Genomic DNA, 24300 nt, shown 5'->3' with positions numbered 1-24300 from the left:
AACCTGAGCTGAAATCAAGAGTCAGATGCTTAACCTACTGAGCCACCCAGGTGCCCCTGTGCTTCTGATAATTTTTAATGTAAAAATGCTTCCCACTTTCTTCCACTCCAGCTTACAAGGAAGCCAAGAAAACAGATGTGACAATTTCAGATAAATATGTATTAGGAAGGGTAGAGGTTTCTTTTGTCTCACATTCTCCTGTCTGTTTTTAAGCTCCTTAGATGGAGCTGCAGTTTTAAATAATAAATCGTAGTTTACCTCCCCCATTAGTGAAAAACTCAAGATGATGGGTTAGGATGAGTAGGAAATATTGTTTACAGTAGAGCTGTCTGCAGTTTGGGGATGGTTTCTAATTTTAGCTTTGGAATGGTAATTAGTATAGCAAATATCTCTGAACTTGAGCTGATGATCATTGTCTTGTGGTGCTTTGTAAAGTACCTGCCCTGTGAATGTGAGGCATTCTAGAAGCCCCATGGATTTCTGCTCATATGCACGTATGTGTGTGCATAGTTTATGGGTGAAAGTGTATAAATACCAGCTGTATACACAAGACTGACCCTGACCCAAGAGGCGTCAGCTAAATGTCTGGGAGGGAGATTAGGGGCACATTCATGGAAGGGGTCTAATAGGATGGCTTTGTTGGCTGATGGATAGGATTTCATTGGGTCAAGACTCTGGGAGAAAGAAGAGGGCAGTGTGGAATGTTGACTGTTTCTGTAGCCAGTCATACCCTCCCTGCTCTTATACCTACATTTGCCTTCAAAGCTCAGCCCTAGCATCACCTGGGTACAGGTGCGTTCCTCAGGAAGGCTTTGTACATATGGATACTGGAATCGGATACTTGGTATGCTCTGGGTCAAGTTACTTAATAAGCTTTATGCAGTATCAGGGAGCATTTTCAGTGCCTGGCCTAGGCTTCATCCCTACAACATCCCTGTGACTCGGAACTGTTCCCATTTTAGAGATGGAGGACCTAAGGTACGGATGGCACTCAAGGGCACAGCTAGAAACCAGCGGTACCGAGACTAGAACAATGGCACTTTGCCTCCAGAAACTATTATCTCAACCACTTAACCACACTATGATCTTGCTCGGCTGCAGTTTGTTTATTTGTAAAGCCTTGTGATAGGATTTTCAAGACATTGTTCAGCACGCAGTAGGTGCTCAATAATTAGAAGTCATTGCTATAATTAGTATTTCCTGTCTCCCCAGTTTGGTTGAAATGTTTTTCTTCCGATCTATATCTCTCTGGTAGCATTATTGCACTGTGCCATAATTGTTGGTTTGTCTCTTTCACACGGTAAATTGTAAACTTCTTGAGGGCAGGAACTCTACATCCGGATCCTGTCCCCTAATGGCGCAGTCAGTGCTTTGTTGAATGAGTGAATGGATAACGTGTTTTAGATGTCATAGATGGACTTGCTGCAGGAAAGGAGCATACGGAACGCTTCCTGTCCAAGACTTTGAGGCGTGAGGTACCAGGTTTGAATCCAACCCCAACCACTTACTGGCTTTGTGTCTTGTGCAGATTTATATTCCCTTACCCCCAGTTCCTTATATATTTACTAGGGACAACAGAGTTGTTCTAAAGATCCAAGCAGATATTGCATATCAGGAATTTAACAGAATGCCTGGTTTATGATAAACAATAAGCAATTTCTATTGTTGTAGAATGACTACTGAAAGTCAAGTATTCTCCTCCTTGTTGGAGGTACAGAGACAAAGATTCCTCCCTCATGCAGGGACTTCACAGTCTCATGGACGAGAAGGACTGTCACTGAATGCATTGTAATTGTGTGCAATAATATACAACAATAGACACAGTTCAGAAAATTGGTAGGGGAGAAGGTGAAGAGTGGTCATTTTCTTGATGGGGAATAGAGCCAAGTTGGGATTTGAAAAATGAATAAAAGTCCTTAAGGTAGAGCTGGAATAAACCCTCAAATAAATATCAGGTTTGTGGACTTAACTGAAGAGGCAATGGGGAGCCATTGAATTTTTCTGAGTAGGAGAGTGACATCAACAGAACTGTCCTTTAGGGAAATTAATCTGATAAAAATATACATACATAAAATATGTATGAGTTAGTGGGAGAGAAATGAGGAAATATCACATTGACCTGTAGTAGAACCTTCTATGTGGGATAGAAGTCCGTTCTGCAGTGCCCCTTACAGAGGATCATCCAGCTGATGCCTGGACACAGCTGGTATGGGGAAGTTTACTCCCTCCTGAGCCAGCTCCCTCTTCCCTTTCTTCCTTCCCACCCACCCGCCCACCCATCCGCCCATCCACCTATCCATCATTTCTTGAGTTTATTATGTGCCACTTTGGGCAAGGTGCTGGGAGTGTCCATTAGCAAATAATTTTTATTGTTGGAAAGTTCTTTTTTCCTTAGCCTGAGTCAAAAGCTGCTTCCCTTTTGAGCTGCTCTCCTATTGGTCCTACTTTTATAATTATTTCTTGTAAAACATACTAAGTGTATTCTTCTTTTATGTGACTGCTTCTAATCATTTTTAAAACTAGAGCATGGAGCTTTTTAATCATTTCTTTTGGAAAATCGCATTCCTTTTTAAAAGGCCCTCATAAGGCAGGATTCATAAAACTGAAGGAGTGTTAGAGCTGAATGGGACTTTAGGAGTCACTTGGAATTCATATCTCAACCGTCATCACTTTACAGGTAGGATCTGAGTCACAAATAAGTTGTGACATGCCTAAGATCACAGAGCTAGTTAGTGACAAAACTAGGGCAAGAACTCAGGCTTTTAGGTGTCTGTACTTGCAAGACTAGTGCTTTCTCGAACCTTCTCTCACGATCCCCCTTCCCAAACAGTCTGTGAATTTTCACTCTCTCTCATAAAATGTGGAACCTGCAGTTGAGCATGGTGTCTCTCATGTTCTGACCTTGGCAGAGAGCTGTAAAGAGAGTTAATAAAGGCCAACATTAACAGAGTGCTCCAGGTTTGTGCCAGCCTGGTTCCCTGAACTTTCCATCTGGTCTTTCAGCAGTCTCGGTGGGGTGGGTTTAGGACTCCCAACTTCCAGATGTGGGGAAACTTCACTTGGGAATGAAATAATTTCCAGTCCACAGCCATACAGCTGGTAAGTGGACGTGCTGGAAATCAGACTGAGCGCTCTCTTGACTTCAGGGTCACAGAAGGGCCGTTCCTTACCATAATCTCTAATTGTATCTTCATGAAGCTGATATTAGCTGCAGCCCCGGATTTGTCAGCGTGTATTACATTTACGGTCATCGTGAGCATATGGAAAACTTTTAAAAACCTAACTAGTGGCTTTTATTTTTCTTTCTGTGAAATGGCACACTGTTAGTGTTATTTGGTTTCACTGGTGACCAGTGGAACAAGGCTCAGGAATGGGGCCGATCCCTTGGGTGTGGTTGGGTGAGGGGAGCATCCCTGCGCCTTGTTGTCAAACAAGATCAGTCTTACTGACCTCGATATGAATGTGAGATGAAATGAGACGGTGTTTGTGGATGGGTATTGTCAATGGGCAAGTCATTGCTAATCCTGATGTTTTGCCATATAGATCGAGGCCTGCCTTGCCCCTGGGCTCCCACAGACTCACTCCTCTTTGTTCTTATTTTATTCAGACTCTTCCTGCTCCCAGGTATGCCCCCTCCCTCCCCTCCTCTACCCCTCAAAGTGTTACTCAGCCTGAAAGGCGAAGGTCAGAGGCCAGTTTTGAAAGAAACTTGCCCTACTTCCCTGCCAGGATCAATTTCTCTTGTTAGTGCATGTCCATACAGCTTTGTTTATAGTGCTCTTAACAGCTCTTATCTTAGTAGGCCCCGTATTAAAGTGTGTTGGGCCCAAACTACCCCCCTTCCCATTGGGGCCTCTGGGAGTCCCGTGAGAACAAGACCGTTCAGTTTTCATCTTTATCAACCTTCTCTTTCCCGAGCCTACAAGAGAGTCCAGTAGTGGTTCAATGAACTTTCTGATCGCGGCCATCCCTCCCAGATTTTTACGTACTAGTGGTTTGGCTGGTTTCCTGCCTGGCCTCACCCCCATCAAGATAACGTGTTGGAAAGGACAGAGACCCAGGGTGGAGCCAGCGAGAAACGGTGGCCCCACGTGATGAAGATCTTCCTGAAATTGTCACCCAAGCATAAATGCCCTCTGGGGTGATTGTTACATAAAGGGTGACTCCTCCAAACAGTGCTCTTACCCACTTGTCTGTCCATTCAAAACTTGCCAGGATGACTGCAGGAGCAGCCTAATTGGTGGTCTTTTACTTTCCCCTCTCATTTATGCTGCACCCACAGCCAGAGTGGTCTTTAGAGAGCCTGTCTGATCATGTTTCTCAGCCGTCAGCCCTTTGGCAGTGCATCCGTGGGCTCGCTGGGCAGGAGTCTTCAGAGAGCTGTGCACCTCTCATGCTTGGCCCCTCACCTTACTGGGGCTCACTCTGCTTGGCCATATTCTGGCCCCACAGGGCTGCTTTCCGTTCTCTCATTATGTCCTGCATCTTCCTGCCTCGGGGATTTCGCTCAGGCTCTCCTTCTAGAAGGTATTCTTCTTCCTAGCTTTTATTTCGTTAACTCTGATCTTGATTCTTGGCTTACATGTCATTTCCTCAGAACCGTCTTCCCTAAATGCCCCCTTTGGTAGCATCCGGTACTTCCCCTCTGAACTGTTATAATTGTTTGTATGATTGTTTGCTTTATCCTTGTCCCTATCAGAAGACTGTAAGTTCCCCGAGAGCAGGGATCGCGTCTGTCTTGTTAATAAGCCCGGCATACTGGTGCTTGGCACGGTGCCTGGCACATTGTAGGTCCTCAGTAGATAATGAACGTATAAAGAGAAGTAGGAATTCATTCGGCCAACCCTAATCGAGATCCTCCAACATGCAGGGGCTCCAGGTTCATCAGCTTACCATCCCCTTAGGGGGGTCCAGCCAGGTAAATGAACCACAGGAAGCTGTCACCTTAGCTCTAGCAGAGCGAGTGTGCAGACCTGTGGGACTCGGGGTAGGTGGGGTTTCCATGTCTGCAGTGGAGCTGCCGAAGGTATCCTAAGAAGACAATGTTTGAGCCAAATCCCTTTTATTTTGCCATTTTCATCTCCAGGTATGAGACTACCATATACCCTGCCTAAGTCTTGATACTTTAAGTGGACCAGACTTCTCCTGCTTATCAAAAACTGTAAAAAGCGGGATATAAAGTTAACACAACATAACATTCCTAGTGAATTCTCGTTAGTACCTAGTGCTTACAAAAGTCCGTGAGAGCCCCTTTTTAGTTTAGACAGACTCTGTGTACTGGTTTGGTTTCCTGGATCTACCCCATTTATAAAAAACCCAAAAAACTCTGACCTGTCTCCTTTCCTTTGCAAGAACTTCCCTTAACTCTTTGTGGCTCCCCAAAGATTTCTCAGAGAGGCTTTAAAGATCAGGTTCTCCTTATGTATCCTGGATTGCTTTTTTTTTTTTTTTTTTTTTAAAGGTTCTTTTGATTTTTCACTTCTCCCTAGCAGGCCCAGGGAGGCAGCTGGAGGGAGAGGAGCCCTGGAATAGAGTCAGGACGCCTTGGAATCCTCTTCAGCCTGGTGATCTTGGACAAGTTATTTAACCTTTCTTGGCTTTGGCTGCCCGTCCGTTAAATGAGGTGGTTGAAATGAATGAATTCAACGTATCCCTCCAGCTCCTGGTATTAGGAACTTCCTAATATAGTGACCCTCCAGCTCCAAAATATAGTCTGAGTAGTTCTGCCTTTAGTTTGAGGAGTGTGCATCTTGCCTTTCCATCTTTTCGATCATCCCTGCTTAGAAAACTCTGTCTGGTTGTCTTTTTTCTCTCTCCCTCCCACACCCTTTCCCTCAATCTTAGCTCATTTGGGGCATGGCCTTCCTAACATTTTTATAGGTTTGAACCACTCTTGGGCAATGACCCTTTGTCCATTCGACTCCTGGGCTGCAACAATCAACAGCTTACCTAAAACAGGATCATGTTGTCCAGGTTTAAATCTTGGCTCCGCTGTGTGACCTCAGGCAAGATACTTAACCTCTCTAGGTCTCCGTTTCCTTGTCTGTAAAATGAGGATGAGACTAGACCCCACTTCAGTGGATGTTATGAGGTGTTAGTATCTCACTGAGTGAGCACAGTGTCTTAAGGTGAACACTCTTCAAATGCCATTTTTAGTATTTGTGCCTCTTTTCATTCTTCAGCCGTTGGAACTTTTTCCAGCAGACCTACACTGAATTCTTCAGCTGTTTCATATGGTACATCGCTGTACAGGAGCCTATGTAAGACTGCACAGGTAAACAAATTGCTGCATGAAGCAGCATTTAAAGTCAGGGCATTACAATAATGAACGGCTTTGAGGAGGCAGAAGATAGGAGGGAGGAGAAGGAATTATTCTTTTTCTAAATGTTATGTGAGGTGGTCTACCTGGTAATTTACATTAGAACAGCTTCCGACAGGAGGAGGAAGGAATCTGGTCAAGGCTGGTCATACTTAACCTTGCATCAGAATTAATAGAGTGTACCCATATTCCCCATTAAATACGACTTCTTTTTAAGAATGTGAGCACTGAGTTGCATTTGATTGTTGACTTAAAGTAATGTTTTATAGTCATCTAAGCAAACATGTACTAATTTTGATAGTCTGATTTCTTTTTGTATTCTGGAACTAATTCCTTTTCCCTTGGGTCACAGATGTTAGTGAGAGCCTATGGGCCACTATCTGTGCCCGTGTCCCCATCCCTGTGGATGAAATGGTCTTGGAGAGGGCAAGCAGCTGGGTCTGAGCTGACCCTGGGCTACGATCAGGTTACTTTCCTGAGGACCCAAATGTAGGGGATGATGACATCTTTGCATCATTACTGGGGATAGGACAAACAAGAGGATCCAGTTAGAAGATGGCCTGAGAGCCAAGGCTGTGGTCATCCTGCATTCTCCCATTACCCTGTTCTCAGAGCTCCCCTCCTGTTTGCTTTTGCCCGCTTCACTCTCTCTCCCAACCAGCATATGTGGTCTCAGTGACTCAAGACTACACACACAGTCACCCATTAATTCATCAAATATTCATTGAGTGTCCACCAAGCGCCAAACATTTCGGTTACACAGATGAATTCAATACCCATCCGGTCCTCGGGGAGCTCATAGTCTGTTTCTTCTCTGTTTCTATCACTGCTTGTGGAAAGGGCTCTCACGTTGCCAGCATTGGAAAAATAAATAAATGCTGGGGCGGGAGAGGCACTGGCAACTTCTTGGCCCTCTTGTGGTTGAATGCGGTGTCCACGTCACTCTCCTTAACTCTCATGTTGGTAACTGGTTGTAGGAAGGTTATTTGCGCTGGGGAATGACATCATTTTTTTCTTTTTTTAAAAAAAGGAATCTATGCAAGTCTTCCCAATTCTAAAATTCTGTGATTGTATGATTCTAAATTAATTTAGGGAAGCAGTCAGACGGGTTTTGAGCGTGTTTCCATGGACACTGTGGATGTTGTCTTGAGGTGTCTGTTTATTCACATTTGGTACCATCTGGCATAAAAGAATTACTGGATTTTGGTCTGAGGGCAACAAAGGTACTTAGAGGGATCTGCTATTCTCGTATTCAGCTGAAATGTTCTAGCAGCTTCGCCAACCACCAGGTAGCATTAGGTGTGTGCCAGATAAAAATATAATATACCAAAAATGTGAGCAATTTGTTAGTATATCCCATGTGATATACTTTAGGACATAGTAAAAAATTATCTGTCGTTCATCTGAAATTCAAGTTTAACTGGTGATCTTTTCCCTTCTGAATCAGGCAACGCTAGGCAGCCTCCACCTATAAGCTGTGATCTTGGTTACGTATGGTGCAGGTAACAGACTTACCAGTCAATCAGCCCTGCCTCTGTCCCGCTGAATGTTCTCTGCTCTGGGTCCCTTCTCACATGAGAGGAGTTGCTATTTCAAACATAACACATTTTACTGTTTGTAGGACTTTGATTGACATTTCTCTTTCCCCCACGAAAGATGAAGTGACGAATAACCATTCTTTAAGGTGCTTAAAATGTCCGTGAATATAATTTATATCTCAATTAGCCGTCTGTTAACCTATGTTTTAGAAAACATGTTTTTTGATTAAATCATGTTTGATGAAATCTGAATTTACAGTACTTTATGAGTACTTTTTGGCTTTGTTTTTCTTATTTGATAAAATAGCTCTGGAATTTTTATATGAGGTCAGGACCTGTTAGCTCAAGCACACGCCAAGAGCTAACCCCCAAATACCAGATTTCTCTACAGTTCATCTTTGGTTCTCATTAGCATTGGAATATTTATAACTATACCCATTCATCATTCCTTCTTTTGAAGTCTGGTGCCTCTGTGAGGAAGAAGGAAAAATACAGCACCACATCCTTGCAAAATTTATAGGCTTTCAGTGAGTTAAGACATTTGCTGAAGAACTAAATGGAGAACATGAGGGATTTTGCAGAATCCTTAAGATTATTAGGAACTCCTCTGCTTTGCTTTTCCTGTTTTTAGCGAAAGAGAATGTGGAATCCCGAATTTTTTATTATTGAGTTTGGGATATCAAAAGACAAGTGTCAGAATCTTAAAAAAAAAAACAAAAAACACCTTAATTCAGTCATGGAATTGTGACACTGAAGTTTGGGATCGGTACATCAGACTAGAGAGGTCCATGCTTCTGTTGTCTCAGGTTTGCAGAATGAGGAGCTGTATGTAGCAGCCTTTCTGGGCTGTCCTGAGCCATAGGCGGGTGAGTTGTTTTCAGGGCCCTGGATTCCTCCTCACTCTGGGGATTTTTTAGGCAGGTATGTGTTTGCTGCTGCCTGAGACAGCAGTGCATGGCCATCTCTCGGCCTCCAGTGGCATAGCTGATCTGGCAATTCTTCCTCTGCGGGGATGGGCGATGGGGTGGGGAGTGTGTGCATGGTGGTCACCCAGGCCCTAGAGTCTTCCTTGCTCTGCTCCAGTACCATAGCCATGGAAAATCTTTTTCTGTCTGCTTAGGCTGCCAAGGGTGGTGCTCAGAGCTCTCTGCTGGGCTGGCAGAGAGAAGGGTAGGTATGCAGAAGGCTTTCTTCCCCAATCTCCTCTTTGCCGGGGACTGAGAAAGGTCTGATTTTTTTTTTTAAAGATTTTATTTATTTATTTGACACAGAGAGAGAGAGAGCACAAGCAGGAAGAGCTAGGCAGAGAGAGAGGGAGAAGCAGGCTTCCTGCTGAGCAGAGAGCCCAACGTGCAGCTCTATCCCAGGACCCTGGGATCATGACCCGAGCCGAAGGCAGACGCTTAACGACTGAGCCACCCAGGCGCCCTGAGAAAGGTCTGGTCTAAAATACGCAGTGCATACGTGGTATCACTTCTATGCTGACCTTTGTAAAGTGCAGCTTTGAACATACTACTTGCCTACATAGATGCTTCTGATGGCTCCAGTTATCCACAGGAAGAATTATAAAAATCTAAGGATGGCAGCATGGTGGGGACCAAAGCCCAAGAGGGCTAGGAAGAGGAGAAAATAGAATGTGAACAGGAGAACAACGCAGTGGAAAGGGAGGTGCTGGTGATGTGGGCAAAAGGGGATGATCACAGGAGAGAAGTCCCTGGGAGGTGGGAAGGGGTGGGGAGCGCGGCCTTAGCAGAAGGAACATTTCTTGTATTGTAACCCCTTGGAAAGTAGAGGATGTGGAATAGATGCAGCTAAGTTGGGGGTATTGTTGCTGGGAAGATGGGGTCGTTCTGTTTTCTTTATGATGCGTGTAACGATGCGGCCGAGAGTACGGCTGAGAGTTCGGGGTGAAGTCTGACACTTGAGGACCTGGGAGTGGTCAGCCTGGAGAGTTTGAGGAAAGTGTGCACATGGGAGGGGCGGAGAAGGAGTGTGTGCAAAGTTGAGCGCCCAAAAGGAATGTCCAGAGACGTCATCACTTGTGCGGGTCTGAGGCCTTGGAGCGCAGCTCTGCCCAACCCTCAGGAGCCGGGGACTTAGCAACACGTTTCCCCGAAGGTCAAAACCTCAATCTGGTCTTTGCCGTACTGCTTCTTTCCCCTCTGAGCCCACGAGGTGTTAGAACACTTCTGCTGCTGCCTCCTCTTTGCTGTTCCTGGGACCTCCGGTCTCGCCCCCACCTGGCTCGCCCTTATTCGAGCATGGAACACCTTGCAGTGACAGGCGTTGGTCGGTGTGCTGGGAATGCAGCTGGGAACAAGGCAGGAGAGGTCCCCAGTCTCACAGGACACCTGTTCTCAGGGGGCAGCAGCCATAACCCGGTGGAGACAGTTGTCCCCAATGATCAGATCCCGGTGAGTGCTGTCAGCTCAGGAACCAGGTGGTGAGATTGAGTGGCCAGGTCGTGGCAGGGGGGCTGCTTGAGAAGGTCCCTTTGGGGACTTGACCTTTGATTGAGACCTGAAGGGTAAGAAGAAGCCAGCCGTAGAGAATCTTTAACAGCTGGAGTCCTTTTCTGTCCCTGGTGGAGAAGAGGAGCCCCGATGAAAGAGGAATCCTGTGGGAGTGGGGCGTTCGGATGGGGCGGGGAAACCCTCTTGGAATTTGTGTTCAGAAGATTAAAATGCTAAAATGTTTCCATCTCATTGTGGAAGGAATCTCTCTTTCTACCTCCCTCCTTCCCTCCATTTCAACAACTGTTCATTTGGGGAAAGGAAATCATCCTGGAAGGACAGGAAGGGGTTTGATCTCGGGATCAGGCCCACTCCAAAATGAACTCAGAAAATTGACCTGAGACCCAGAATCAAGGCTCTTGGATCAGGAACCACAAGCAAAGAGTGAATAAGGAAATCTTTGTCTAGTAAGAAGTCCCACCCAGGCCTACCCTTGCTCCTTTTCCTCCTACCTTCACTGTATGTCTGGTTCCTATCTTAGCTGAGAGCCTTCTTTCTTTCTCCCTGGGGTCACAGCCTGGGTGGAAAGGTAGCCACTGTGGGGGAAGCTGGGCTGGATGGCGGGAGGTATCAGGTTGTGTGTGCGCTTGTTGGGCAGAGCACAGAGGAACTTAACATTTAATCTGCGGCCATAATCCCACGTTATGGACTTTTCCAGTGGGGAGAAAAAAGGCCAAAGAGGTCACATTCTCAGGGCTCTCAAAAATCAACTTCCCTCCTTATTCCTGAGGAATGTAGGATAGAACTTAGCTCAATTCCAAACTCTCTGTTGCCCTGGGAGCCCTGAGCAGGTGTTATTCTGAGAAGAAAACTCACTTGCCAATTGTATTTCCCTTTGAGGAATCTGAGAGCTGGAAGGGGTCTTGGAACTTGTCTGGGTCCCCCCAGAGAGGTCCCTCGGTTCTCCTTCCGTGTCAACTTGGATGACTCGGTGCCGGCAGAGCGGAGTGTCCCCTCCCGCGGAGCCGCCCCTCCAGTGGCATAGTGTGGTGCTCCCCGATGTGTTTCCCCTTCACCGTGCACATAGAAAATGATCAGCGTGGCAGGGCACGTTGGGGTTAATAGACGAGGTTGCTCCAGGCCAGAGGTGACTGGCAGGGGGGCCTGGGTTGGGGGGAAGCACAGAACAGAGGAGATGCTGTCTTGGTACACGTCGAAGCCATTGGTGGCCCCCTAGTTAGGAAGCACTGCTGAGATACTGGACTCCTTTAGTAGATCATGTGCCCCTTGAGGGGGGGGGCTGTTTGGTCATTCTTGAATAGTTCTTCAAAAGTTCTTTACAACTGGTAGAGAGTCCATGAATATGGTTGCCTTAAAAGCAACAAGGATTATCTTCCCTGGGAGATCACTACAGAGAATTCTTTCTAAGCTTCTGGAAAACTAAAGATAGACGCATCATTGGGCTGCCTGGAATCACACCACTCAGGTTTGAGTTCCAGTTGAACCACTCGTTGGCTGGTTATCTCTTGAGGCTATGGTTTCCTCACTTGTACAGTGAGGATAGTAATATTATCTAGTATGGGACAGAGTCCAGACCCTACCCCAGAGCTATCTGACTCCAAAGCCCTTACTCTAAATCACTCCATCAGAATTCCCTGGTAGAAGCCTTTTGTTAAAACAACCACATTCATAAGATTCTGGAGAAGTCTAGAAGTTGCTTTTTTTTTTTTTTGTAAAAAATTTTGTGGTTTAGTTCAAATGGATATTGGCCAACAATGCCTAGATTTGTAAAACACTTGAGTTCAATCGTTCAGTATACGTTACTGGGCATTATCTTATGTTTGGGAGTTAGAAAGAGGGTCCAAATAAAGATGGTATGAAAAGCGAGGCTGAAAAGTGAGCCTGATGATTTCTTAAGGTTTTTGTGGTTGTTAACTTAGCAAAAATTAAAATGAAATAAGAATTCAGCTTGGTGATAAATAAATTTCTCTAAATAAACCAAACCCCCAAGAATTAATATTAGATTTGTTTCTTGCTTCTACTTTTGAGTTCTGATAGGGGCTGAGCCTCATGAGACTGAGGAGCCCTTGAGCTGGATATTAAAATGGTTGCTGACCGAGGACGTTAGGAAGTGATACCTGATTTCTCCACAATAGATATTGATTGCTTTGGTAAAAATTAGCATGTTGAGACTGCTTTAAGATGAATAGCACCAGAAAAATGTCAGTTTCCTAATTTTCTTTTTTTAATATTAGAGGAACCTGTCTAAATATTTGCCTTGAGGAAATCTGATGATTCTCAAAACTTCTTTGAAAGTAGTTTACTGAAGTTGAATAAACATGTTCCAATATAGTAAGTTTGGAAAAACATCTCTGATACTTTAAACCCATGATATGAAAATCAAGTATATCATAGAAAGAGGGGAGAAGGAGAGAGGAGTGTTTCATAAAGTTTGTGAAGTGTGTGTCACTTAAAAGCATATATTAAGTTATGCATGAAGCATTCATGTTAAAAAAATTATTAGGAGACCTGATTTACCCTTCTCAATTAAAGGAACCCAGCTGAGAGACCTGCCAGATTCTACATTTTCTAAGAAAATCAAGTCCTAGAAAGTCCTTGCATTTCCTTTTGAATGTTGGTGCCAGAGATACATCAAAAATACAGGGGGGAAAATCTTACCAAGTGCTCCCTATAATTTGAACTATATGATGGTTTTTTTTTTGTTGGATCCGATGTCCTAGGTAAACTGCATTTCCACCCTCCTCCCTTTGGAGCGGCATCAAGGGAGAGACACCTCCTTAAAATTCTAAATTTTCTGATAAAAGAAAGCTTCATCTTTTGGTTAGTGGAAACTTCCATTCCCAGGATACATACGCATTTTTACTTTAGTACAGCTTCCTCTTGGTTTTGTGAGTGAGTTATTTTTAGTGAGTTACCATGTTTCTCCTCATTCCCTATTTAACTATGCTGTATCTTTTACTTCTCTTTCTCCATTAATTAATTCCCACAGCTCTTTTCTTAAACCTTTCCTACACTGAGAGATATTTTAAATTTTTTTTATGTTTCTCTTAAAAAAAAAAAGGAAAACATCTGGTTTGTCTAGAAATCAGATGTCAGTTCTGCCGCCAAAATCAGATGCTTCATTCCCAGTTTGTATTTTTGTATCTTACAACCCAGTTTGAATTCATTCACCAGTTTCTTAGTTCTTTTATTCTTACTTGACCTAAATGACCTAATTCCAAAATAAGTGGGCAGTAGCAATGTTGTGTGATTATTATGTGCCAGTTCTATGCCCATTTGTGGCTTTATTTAAATCTCACACAACAATCCTCAGATGAGTGGAATCATCCCCACTTTATAGATGAATAGATAATCTTAACTACTGTGTTTATGCTGCCTGGTAATACTGTCTAATAGATGTACAGTTCTGAGCTAATTGGAAATTGATTAGTGTGTTTAAAGCTTCTATAAACCCAAGGTAAGGTTAATTTTTTTGACTTGGTTTAGAAGCATGTCCAAAAAACTGACAATAATAAAAGGAATGTGTAGGCCCATTTAGTGGTGGTTCATGTCCTGCAGTTATTGATGTTTATAGGGGCTGGTATTCATTAGTAATATGAGTAGATGTCAGTGAATGTCACAGCAGAACTCTTATACTCTATTCAGTTATGCTGTGGTCAGTGGTTGGGATATTCCTGTAGTTGAGTGCACCCTGGATTTTCAGTTCAAATAGAACTTGATTCAAATTCTGACTTTTTCCCTGCTCTTGGATGAGCTTGCAAGCTATTCAGCCCTTCTAACCTCAGTATAGTCATCTGTAAAATGGGAATAATACTATCTCCTATTGCTGTGGTGATTAAAAGGAAAAATGTTATGTACGTTGCAAAGCGCCTTACACAGACTAAATATTCAACAAAATGGCACTTGTTAATAACAATTGTCACCATCCTGGAATCTCTGAGTTGAGAAGGATCTTATGGTCAGATAGACTTAGTGCAGGTTTTGGCTCTGCTGGCATTCACCTCAGTCAAGTTGCTTGTCTCTCCGAGTTTCTGTTTCCTCACCTGCACAATAGAGATAATATTTAACACAGGATTATGGTAAAGATTGTGTGACATGTGACATCTCTGAAGTGTCCAACCACCGATTGACCCTCATAAATGGTCATGACTGTCTTCCTTTGGCTCACAACCTCTAGGGACAGGGCAGCTCTAGAGAGCTGGAATTAGTAGAGCTTTACTTAACACTGAACATTAGTTTCCCTGTGACGTTTACCAGTTTGGCTCTGATCCCATGATCTGAATGACTGAGGCAAGTTATTTTTGTTCACTGGGTCATGATTTGGATTATATCTAGAAATATTGTCAGGACCCTAACCCACTTACTTGATTGTTAAGATTAGAGTTCCTATTCTTCTACCGTTGATCTTTATCTCCGTTTTCCTGGATACATTCTGTGCTGAACAAAAATATTTGTGTACATGAGGAAAGAAAGTTCCGAATCAAAAGACTGTGAAAGTGTGTCCGTTTACATTAATGTGTGGATCTGATCGCTCAGTGCTCTGTTTGCCTGTTGCCGGTGATTCCGAATGTCATGTTGAGATCATCAACATTTTAAATAATTTAATGCTAAGTATGACAGTTTAATTTCTTTTATCTCCCCTCCATTCTCTCTCCCTCTCTCTCTAACTTCATGTGAAGCCCTGTAGTTTGAAGTCAGTAATAACGATAGTAATATGCCGTTACTGAAATGTGAAATGTGGATGTGAAAACATGAACAAAGCGCCTAAATAATTTTACTGTGCATTTTCCTGAAGGGAGTTCCCCCGCTCGTAGTATCTTCCCTGAGGTTCAGGTGCAGAATCCCTTAATCATATACTTAGCATTTCTACTCCTTACATGCAAATTTACTTTATTTCTGTGGGCTGTGCCTGTGTGCCCTGCATAAAGAGCTCTGGGTGAGATTATTATGTGTAATGTAAGATCTTACCTAACCTTCTTTTCGGTGTTCTGGAACTAGGAGTGCAGTAGCTGTTCTGATGTGAAGAGTCAACAGGTTTTAAAATCCCAAATTCTGTTTGCCACTGGATGCCAGATTTCATATTCCACTGGCTGCCAAGTCTATAAATTGGACATTAACTTTCCTCCCGTCCCTCTCAGAGTGACAGTGACAGTTGTCATGGACCTAGGTGCCATGTGGGGGGCTCTTGGAGCCCTCAAAGCAAAATGTCCTTTATAAACACAACACCATAAAAGATGGTTTGCTTACTTGGTTGTTTTTTAAGGGGTACTGGGGAAATTCTTCACCTCAAGTTATTCTCCCTGCTAATCACACTTTTGGTGATTTATTCCTCTGGGGTCCGCATCTCCCCTCCCCAACACCCATGTTTTCCTGGAAGGACAGTACTTGATAATCCGATCACTTCCCTTTACCTAGCTCCCATTTTCTAGAGCTGCAGAAGGGATGGCAGGGCACGATGGGTTCCCACTGGCCTGGAGTCCCTGAAATGGGGATATCAGGCACAGAAGTCCAAGCAAAGCCTGAACTTCCGCTGTGTTTTGAGCCTGCTGTCCTGCCTGGGCAGGAGGTGAGAAGGCCCAGTCCTGAGGCTGAGGCTGTGTATGGGCATCATTTTCCATAGTGATCGGAAGTAAACCACAACCTTTTAGAATGAGCTGCTTATTGAACATTCTTTCAGTGAAAAAATTCTTGCTTGGGGTGGGCGCAGGGAGGAGTACAGTTTCTTAAAATGCCTTTACTCCCCCTTTTGTTTGACCTATATGTCCTTAGAGGGAGGGCTCTGCCTCCCAATGAGGACAGTCCTGAAAAGAGCTCCCAAGGCCTAATCATTACAGTGGAAACTTCTACCTTGGTCCCTTGGTCCTCTCCTTCATCTACTCAAAATGGACTGGTTTCCTTACTAGCTATGAGACTTTGGGGAAGTCATGTTACATTTAAACCTGATTTCCTTATGTACAAAGGAATATATAATCTGTCCTGCCCGTCCACCTCACAAGGTTGTTGTGTGGAACACGAGGAAAGTGCTTCATCCAAGCATTCACTGAACACAGGATAAACACCATGCAGGGCTTTGTGTCAAGTACCCAGGTGTCACATGGTCCCCCATGCAGGGAGATAGAGTGCTCTCCGAAGCAAGACGATTCCTCTCACCTTTTGTATCCTCAGTGTGTAAACACCTAGTATGAATACAGTATTTGTTGAATGGTTGTATGTAACATGATTGTTACACATATTATATGTGACCCAGTATGGGACAATAGCGAGATGGCAGATGAGTACCTCGTGGGTATGGAAAGTCCTCCCAGGAGAGAGACCTCCCACCATTTCATGGTGGATGGTCACTGGTCTCCGGACTGGCACCTGGGAAGCATCTCTTGACTTTTTACTTGTCCATTCATCCTAATGAAATCACCTCACTGATGCATTTATAAATGCATTAAAAACAGGCTTTTGTTTGGGGGCACCTGGGTGGCTCAGTCAGTTAAGCATCTGCCTTCAGCTCAGGTCATGATCTCAAGGTCCTGGGATCAAGCCCCAAGTTGGGCTCCCTGCTCAGCGGGGAGTCTGCTTCTCCCTCTGCCTCTGCCCCTCCCTCCAGCTTGTGTGTGCCCATGCTATCTCTCTTAAATAAATAAAATCTTTAAAAAAAAAAAAAGGCTTGTTTTCAGATGAATGTTTTTAGAATATAAAATTTTATGATGAAAAACCTATTAATTTATCTGAGCCCCTTTTTACCTGATACTACTGCACCCCAAATAAAAACATGCTTTTTTTTAGACCTGGTGTTTGTTTCCAATGGCAGAGTAATTAGAGTGCACGGGACACTCAGTGAATTGGAACATACTTGCTGTAGATGTTGAAGTAGAATTTGTTCTTTTGAGGCAGGGACAGGAGAAAAGGTGCAGACAATAAGACAGGTTTCCCGAGAGGGCACGTCGGTGGAATGAATGTGTCCTTTAGGGGGCATCCGTTAATGGGGCTTGTGTTTGGTAGAGCATTTTGTCAAATGTAAGTTTTGATCCTTAGAAAAAATGTCATGTAAGGATATGGTGAAAATTAATGAAAAGGGTGTTTGGATCTCTCTCTTTATTACCATATTCCTGGAATAATTACATCGATGTTATATTATTGGCTAAATATTTTGCCTTGTGGAGTCGAGGGATGTCATTATATGGGCTCTGTGGTTACAAGACAGAACAGTTTCCTATATGGGTGATGTGGTAGCCTCCTTTTTAGTGACTTTTCTTGGGAAGCTTTCTTCTTGAAGCCTTTAGGATTCCTGTGATGGGGCCAGTTATTACCTCTAATACTATGGAGAGATGCTTGGGGCTGCTTGAAATGGTCCCACAGTGTGATGCTTTATGAGTAGGATATGTAATTGCTTTTATATATTTCTTTTTTCACTGTCCTCTGTCTTTCAGGCCATGCTTTTCCTCATTCTTTACCCTCACCTTTTTCATGGGCTTCTTTCCCATAGCAGATACACATTGATTTGTTAGCCCCATCTTTTTGTCTCGTAGTGGGAATCCCAACACCCCATAGGAGGTATTCTTGCCAAAATATTGAACCAGAATCTAATCAAACTTCTATGTCCAGGTACCCATTTACAAGATATAGAGGAATCAGATGAATGTTAAATATTACTTTAGGGATACAATCAGAAAAAAAAAAAAAAAACTTTTATAGAATAAATGACCAAGGGGGAGAGAAAGGAAGAAAGAAGGAAAGTCAGTAATGTAGGGAAACCTATAGGCTAAAAGAAACTAGAAGGCTTGTCAGTCAGTTACAGCATATGGACCTGTTTTGGATCTTGCTTTAAACAAACTGAAAACACAATGACAAATATGAGACAATGGGGGGAGGGACGTTGAACGCTAGTGGATATGTGATGCTTTTAAGAAGGTATTGTTAATTTTTTAAGATGTGATAATGCCAGCACGGTTATGTATTTTTGGTGTGGTCCTATTAGAGGTAGATACTGATATTTAGGGATGCAGTGATATGAATTGATAATTGTTGAAGTTCAGACCAGGTGAAGGGGCTATAGTAAATGTCTCTCTACTTTGAATATATTTGAAATTTTTGTAAGAAAACATGAAAAACAACAACAACAAAACAACAGCAAACCAAAACTCTACTTTGAACTTAGCCCTGTCCATACTGCCTGTTATTTCATATACAGTTCTGGAAGGAGTGGTCTACACTCACTATAGAGTCTCGAATGCTTGGCAGCTCTTGTTGTTTCTTCCGTGCGCCCTGTCTTCACTGTCTCCTCCCTAAGCCCCCTTCTCTTCTTGCTTTATACTAAGAATTCTTTGCCTATAGGTTCATAGATGAGCTTCAGAGGATCTATAATTTCTCTGATATTTAGTGCCTTTTCTGTATTTGCAAATGTGTATTTTTTTAGGGGGTTAGGCTCATGACTTTTATCAGCATTTCAAGGATCTGTGATTGAAGAAGGTTAAGAACACCTCATGGCTTTGTCTTCTATGGGCATGTTTGGTATTTCCTATCTGCTCTCTGGTCCTCAGCTCTGTCCTCCTGCACTTCAGCCCTTTCCATTCATTTGGCTGGTTTTTATCTCATTACCACCTCAAAGATAACACGTTTAGGTGATGGTTTTCCCAGATACCCAGTTCCTCTCCATACCAGATACCTCTGAACTAGCCCAGATTTCACTCTCTTCTTTGCATGAACTCTTGCATCTAAATAGTCCTCAAACTCTCATCATTTTACCTCCTAAGTGATATCTCTTGTGTCCTCTTCTTATTTGGTACAATGTCTTCATTTGGATGCTCACCATCTGTCACCTGGCTACTGGTTACCAATCTCCTTGCCTTTAGCCCAGTGCTTTCAGTTCCCAGAAATGATGTTACTAACAGAAATCTGGCCATATCTCTGTTTACATCAGTGGCTTACAAGGTCTTAGTAAGGCTGTTCATAGGCAGCCCTTGTCCACTTAAGTGGTCTTATTTCCTGACACTTACTCCTTGGTCCTATTTAGAGCATAACATATTTGTCAAATCTCCTAGGCTTTGCTCATGTATTCACTTTCCCTGAAAGTCACCACACCTTACCACTAACCTTCCCTCCCCATCTTGCCAACATGGGAAATACCACTTTACCTTTCAAGTCTTCAGTCTTCCTGATGGTCCCCCAGGGCACTCGGGTGCTTCTTCTCAAATGCTCACTCTCCAGTTGCACATACTGTCACTAAGTGTTGGTGTTTTAATTGCCTTGCAGTTGTTGATAGGGTCATAAGCTAACCTGTTAATACTTTCATAGCATCTTTTTGAGACTACTCTAGCTCTTGCCCAATACGGAGGGAATGAGCATTCCGGTAAGTGGTTGCCAAATGTACGCTGACCCGGGCCTCCAGAAATTCTTCCTTTCCTACATGTGGGAGCCACCTTGAGCTCTTTTAAGGAGATAGTGACAGGGAGGCCACGGGGCTGCTTCTTCTCTTGGATCCCATTTCCTGAGGAGAGGAGAGGCATCCTGAGTGGCCACTGGGAGGGGAAGCCGAGAGAGCGTTTTCAAGTGGAAGTTTTTCTTTGGGGACTCCATTATTTTCCTCCCTTTCTAGGTTCTTCTATTCTCTACCATTTCTTGGTGACCCCTTTAAAATATGTGACTAAAGGGTTTGAAATAAGACTACCCTCTTCCTAAACTTTCTGCCTAAATCTATGTATTTTTTAACTGAATTCAGTGGATTGAACTTCATTTTTAACTTATTTTATAGTATTTTTAGCAATGAGAATAGGGGCTTAACTAGATTTCTCGGTGTCCCGGAGCCACTGAACTCCGTATTGATAGTGGACCCATTTTCCCCGGAAAATTATTATTTAAATCTTCTGAGAACAGCTTGAGTCAGAAAAGGCTTTGTTAGTGGTCTCAACATTATACTAGTCAGAATTCAGATCTTGATCTCGATTCTCTTCATAAGCCCACAGATTGGTAGCTGTGAGTTTGTATCTAACTGTGTGATCATGTATCTCCATACAGCTTTCCTTCAGTGTTGACTGACTTCATCCTGCCAGCTTCATGGTGCAGAAGGCAGGAGGGTGTCCTACCTTGAGTCCTGAAAAATAGGAAAGGAAGGCTTGCATGGGATTTTAGAAATCACAGAAAAGTCTCCCTGCCTAGCATGCAGGATACGGGTATAGACAGAACACAAAATGGAGGGAGGCATTTTTATGGTAAAATTGGGGTGTGTGGTGTCTTCAATTCCAGGCATAGGAGTCATTTATTTTGAAGATAGCACAGTGAGGTTGTAGTAAGGGGATGCCTAGTACAGTCATTGAGGGGATGGTTGTATGGGTCACCTTGCAGAGTGGCTCCATGAAGGGTTTGCCCCTCAGGGTTCAATCGGAGAAGCGCCCCTTTGTTGCCTTCACTGGGGTCTGTGAAATGGAGAGCATGGCCACCACACCGGGTGCAGACCTCTCAGGGTTTCTCCAAGCCCAGTGCCCTTCCACGCAGGATGCTGCTAATCACTGCCCTTTCTTGGACTCCCCTTGCCCCCACTTAGAGCCTACTGGGGGTCTAACCAGCTAACCTGTAACACTGAATCAGGGAAGCGGGTTAACCATAGAACATGTGGTCTTCCCAATACTATTTACATTTTAATGGACGTCAACAGTGCCGTCACACAAAGAATGGAAAATCTGTTGAGTTTTAGGGCGACAGGTGGCAGAGGTGCTATTCCCAGCGAAGTACCTACCTTGTAAGTTGTGGCACGCCCAAGAGGTGTGCATGCACACACACACAGCCAGATAAAGGTTGTCAAAATACACATATTGCCAGATTGCCAGTTCTTTGCCTTTAACTTTCCTGTCCTCTGCTGTGTCCATGTTGATATTAAACTTAATTAAATCCCATCTGGATGAAAAGCTTTATAAAGGTCAGGGAGAAAACCTAACTCATTTTTTTTGTGTGTGTGCTAATGAGTTCTTTTACTCTTTAAAATCAGAAATGAGGATGGAGAAAAAAGTTTCCGATGACCTCTGAATTCACCAGTATAAAAAATGCTCATTAAAGCTATGATTTTAAAAAATGAATCACATGTAATGTATGGTGATTAACATAACAATAAAAAATTTTTTAAAAATGAATCACATAAAAATAATGGCCATGCCTGTTTTTTTTTTTTTAATTTTCTATTTTTCACCAATTTTGGAACACTGGTTTTAATCTCAATTTGCCCATCAGCGGTTGTAATATTACACTTTGTGGCTTTAAAGAATTCTATACACACAAACACACACACTTCTTTACATGCTCAAAAACAAATGAATTAAAAGCAAAATTCCTTCTTGCCCTGAAATGAGTATCTTGCACGCTGAAGATCTCTTCTGCTCCAAGTTCACAAAAAGGGCATTAGCAAATTATAAGCATCTGAAAGCTGAAGTTTTCCATGTTTATAAACTTAATGAGCAAAGGCTCCATTAAGTGATTACATTCTTTATAAATAATTGTTTTTAGAAATAAATGTTAATGTTAGTTTGTTATTGGAGATGAATGAAAGCATTAATCCCCAAGTGATCTTTTGCTTTCCCTGGGAGGTGAAATATTTTGTGACATTGAAATCAGAAGTCAAAGCCAAAGCTAACTACTTAGATGAGATTTACCCCTGGGTGATGTACAGAATGCTTCTTAAACTCCTAGACATGTATGTGTGCATTGTAGAAATGTTTCTGATGAAAATTTTGTGGAATGCATCTTGGAGGAAGCTGTTTCTTAACAAGATAGAAGGTGTGGTTGGCAGGAATGATGGTATCATTGCCATGTCTCTGATGAAGGGCTTATTCCATTTAAAAAGATTTTGGTTTCTACAGTCCCCAAAACCTGGTGCAGAGCAAAATTCCCCTTGTTTACAAGGGTGGGTGTGAGACCAACTCTCTTATCAGTCCAAAGGGAGATTGAACCTCTCATCTCATTGGTGGGTCACCACTGCATGTGGGTGACTGGATACTGTTGTGCTTGTTAGAAACAGAATTAAGGGTTGCCCCCAAAGTAAGTTCTGGGTTCTTCTGCTTATATCCTAAAGGTCATATTTGCTCTCTGTACTACCATCAGCCTGACCCGAGTATGGCCAGGTGGCAAAAACAGGGTGTAACCACCACATGCATTGTTTGCACATCAGAAGGCCATGATTTTTTTTTTTTTAAGATTTTATTTATTTATTTGAGAGAGAGAGATCATGAGCAGGGGGGAAAGGTAGAGGGAGAAGTAGACTCCCCACTGAGCAGAGAGCCCGACACGGGACTTAGTCCCAGGACTTTGAGATCATGACCTGAGCCGAAGTCAGATGCTCAACTGACTGAGCCACCCAGGTGGCCCAGAAGGCCATGATTTGTATACCTTTTCATGATACGTCTGTGTGGCTGGTGGCTCAGAACAAACTTCGGTTGGCCTTTTTGTAGCTAATAACACAAAGAAGCTCTATGAATGACTATTTATGGTGTCTCAGAGGATTGATGAGATTGTTTAGCTTATACCTGGTAGGAGCAAAATCTGCATCTTGTTTGTGCATTCTGTCAGCCCTGTCCCCTCTGAAGCTCTCTCTTGTGACCCAGCATAATTCGATGAACAATTTTTAAGGCCTTTAAAAAATGTAGTGGCTTTGCTTCACCTCTATTGTTTGTGCCTTAAAAGCTTTCCCTGTTCTCATGAGTGGAAAACTTTCAGTCAGAAGGAAGCATATAGCCTTTTGCTGAGAGGATTGCTGTGTTCAAGAGCCCATTGGTCTCTACTCAGCCAGGGTCACTTCCCTCCTAAATGGTAAACAACTGGATGAGGAGGAGCCACAGTCTGTTTCTAGAAAAATCTTAGAGCTGGGAAGCACTCTATGGAATGCCTCTAAGTGGTACGGACCTCAGTGTCCATCACTGTGGGAAGAGGCAGCTAGAGTTGCGTTATAGCCAAGCTTATCTTGAAGAACTGAGCCCTGTTCCCTTCTCCAGAGCTTCTCCGAGCAGAGAGAACTCAGTATTAACTGACTGTTGCATCCTGACTTTGGCATCCGTGAAGCCCCAGGTAAATGCAGCATCACCTTGGATATACGTCACACAGAAAGCAAGTGCTTCTGACTTGGCTTTGCAATCCTTTCTTTGCTTCCCGTAACATTTTAAAGTATTGACAAATACACAGTTTAGTAACACATTTTTTACTGGATCTGCCTTTCTCAGGAAACTAGTGTTTCATTTTCCCGAAGGAAACAACCCTGCGTAAATACTGGTCTGGGTGTCAGTGTTTCGTCTTTTCCTTCACTTGCTGAATGTCCTGATGTTAATGCCCTTTCTTAAGTTCCAAAGCCTTTGCTTGACACTTCCACCTATGTTAGTTTTTAATCTCTGAAGAAATCTTCACCCATACTGGTTTTTTATGAGGTCATTTGTTTATAACTGCCGTGTTTGACTTGTTCTTCAAGAAAAGCTGTTAGTTTTCGTGTGTGAAACTTTAGGGATTAAGGGACAGTGAATGCCGGATATTTTATAGCTTTTGTCTGTGTCAGTTAGAGTTTAATGAAAGAAGCTGCTCTCCTGCTTTTCCCAGAATGTGCTTTTAAATGACAATTTTGAACAGTCAACTCTGAAAGAGAAGAGAGATTATATTTAAATTTTCTTTCCAGCAGCTAGAGTGACTGAAATTTGTTTCTAAACTTGAACATAAGAAACAAAACATTGTATGGGGAGAAGGATAACATACATCATAAGGGGACTTCAAGTGCTCTAGGCTAAACATACACCATTGGTAGCAGATCCATAAGGAAAACACTTAAAAAAGACACTGGGGAGGGTATGTGCCATGGTGAGCGCTGTGAATTGTGTAAGACTGTTGAATCACAGACCTGTACCTCTGAAACTAATAATACATTATATGTTAAAAAAAAAAAAAAGGAGATAGTGGGAAGGGAAAAATGAAGGGGGCGAAATCAGAGGGGGAGACGAACCATGAGAGACTATGG

General features: G+C 43.1%; 1 protein-coding gene across 6 annotated transcripts in view; it reads left to right on the top strand.

The window, feature by feature from the left end:
• C6H1orf21 (chromosome 6 C1orf21 homolog) overlaps positions 1-24300 on the top strand; it is a 213772-nt gene that overhangs the window by 32252 nt on the left and 157220 nt on the right. Inside the window, exon 2 of one of the 6 annotated variants that reach the window (XM_081824724.1) lies at positions 6183-6274. The exons of the other annotated variants lie outside the window; for them this stretch is intronic. The gene's annotated coding sequence lies outside the window, so the exon portion shown is untranslated. The remainder of the gene's footprint in view (positions 1-6182; positions 6275-24300) is intronic. 6 annotated transcript variants of the gene reach the window in all.

Source organism: Leptonychotes weddellii, chromosome 6 (assembly GCF_054177405.1).
Source record: "Leptonychotes weddellii isolate Sample4059 chromosome 6, ASM5417740v2, whole genome shotgun sequence".
Taxonomy (NCBI): Eukaryota; Metazoa; Chordata; class Mammalia; order Carnivora; family Phocidae; genus Leptonychotes; species Leptonychotes weddellii.
The sequence above is the reverse complement of the archived record's forward strand: the minus strand, read 5'-3'. Positions and strand labels throughout refer to the sequence as shown.